This window comes from Bufo gargarizans, chromosome 1 (assembly GCF_014858855.1).
Source record: "Bufo gargarizans isolate SCDJY-AF-19 chromosome 1, ASM1485885v1, whole genome shotgun sequence".
Classification (NCBI taxonomy): domain Eukaryota; kingdom Metazoa; phylum Chordata; class Amphibia; order Anura; family Bufonidae; genus Bufo; species Bufo gargarizans.
The window spans coordinates 646,235,501-646,237,439 of record NC_058080.1 but is presented as its reverse complement, the minus strand read 5'-3'; positions in this window follow the sequence as shown (position 1 = coordinate 646,237,439).

Below are 1,939 nucleotides of genomic sequence, written 5' to 3'. Positions count from 1 at the left end.
GGGGCATAAATCTTAATTTTACAGCCTTTGTTACATCTGTCATTGTGAGATACACCCTTTACAACCTGCTGTGCTGTTCTGGTATTAAATAAACACCCATTTAGGGCAAAATACTTAATTTGCGGCCTTGTCTGCGTATGTCATTGTGAGATATACCCTTTAGATACTGTTGTTCTATTCTGGTATTAAATAAACACCCATTTTGGGCAAAAAATACTGAATTTTGCAGCCTTGTCTGCATCTGTACGTGTGAGATACACCCTTTAGATAATGTTGTTCTATTCTGATATAAAAAAAACACCCATTTAGGGCAAAAATCTTAAGTTTGCAGCCTTTGCTACATCTGTCATTTTGAGATACACCCTTTACATACTGCTGTGCTATTCTGGTATTAAATAAACACCCATTTTGGGCAAAAATCTTAATTTGGGGCCTTGTCTGCGTTTGTACGTGTGAGATGCATGCTTTAGATACTGTTGTGCTATTCTGGTATTTAAAAAAACACCCATTTTGGGCAAGATCCTAAATTTGAAAAATATTAGGAGAGCGTCAAATAAGGGATGTGGCCCTGTTCGTGGTGCTGCTGGTGGAGCTCCTGTTTCAGGGAGAGGATGTGGTCGATCTGTGCCAGCTACACGCACAAGTGGAACACCTTCCTCGGGTGTGAGTAGGCGACAGAACATTCAGCGTTATTTGGTCAGGCATAATGCGGCTCTACGAATGGTGAGGCCAGAACAAGTACAGGCGATAGTAGATTGGGTTGCTAACAGTGCCCCCAGTTCCTTTACATTGTCTCCCACCCAGTGTCTTGCTGAAAGATCAGAGTTGGCACCTGCAGCTGATGTCCATCAGTCTTTCACCTCACCCATTGGCAAATCAGCCAAGTAGTCTGAGCCCCAAGTCATGCAGCAGTCTCTTCTGCTTTTTGATGACTCTGCTAGCAGGGTTTCCTAGGGCCATTCACCTAGCCCTGCCCCAGAAGTGGAAGAGATTGAGTGCGCCAATGCCCAACCACTTGTGTTTCAAGATGAGTGCATGGGAGGACAATTGCAGCACGTCTCAGATGATGGCGATTGACGAAACACAGGTGCCGACTTCTGTGGCCTTCCAAAGTGTGCAGACCGACAAGGAGGGCAGGGGTGAAGACTGGGTGGAAGATGATTCCACATGGAATCAAGGTCATGCAAGTCACCTCTTTAGTTTTGAGGAAGAGGCGGTGGTTGCAAAGAGCCGCCAGCACAGCAGAAGAGGAAGCAGGATGCAAAAGCGGAGCGGCCATCCCCTAGACAGTACGCCTGCTACTGCCCACCGCAGCAAGGGACCGAGTACACCAAAGCCAGCTCCAAGGAGTTCCCTGGTGTGGCAGTTCTTCAGACAATGTGCTGACGACAAGACACAAGCCTGAAGCGAGGCATAAACGTTCTCAACCTGAGCACAACCTGCATGACCAGGCATCTAAGTGCAAAGCACGAGCTGCAGCGGAGTAGACACCTCAAAAACCAAGAAAGGTCTCTGGCTCCTCCTGCTTCCTCTTCTACTGCAGTCTCGGCCTCTTCATCCACCTCTGGAGTGACAGTGCCACCTGCCACCCTGCAAACAGAGAATCTGCCAGCAACACCACTATCTGGGTCACCTAGCATCTCCACAATGTCCCACGGAAGCGTTCAGTTATCCATCCCCCAAACACTGGAGCTGAAGAGGAAGTACCCCCCTACCCACCTGCGATCTCTGGCCCTGAATGCTAGCATTTACTGGCCTTTGAAATGCTGTCATTCCATCTGGTGGAGACTGAGAGTTTTAAAAGTCTTATGGCGGTGGCTGTCCCACAGTACGTCCTGCCCAGCCGCCACTACTTTTCCAGGCGTGCCATCCCTTTCCTGCACAACCAAGTAGGGGACAAAATTGGGGGTGCACTGCGCAACGCCATCTGTGGCAAGAT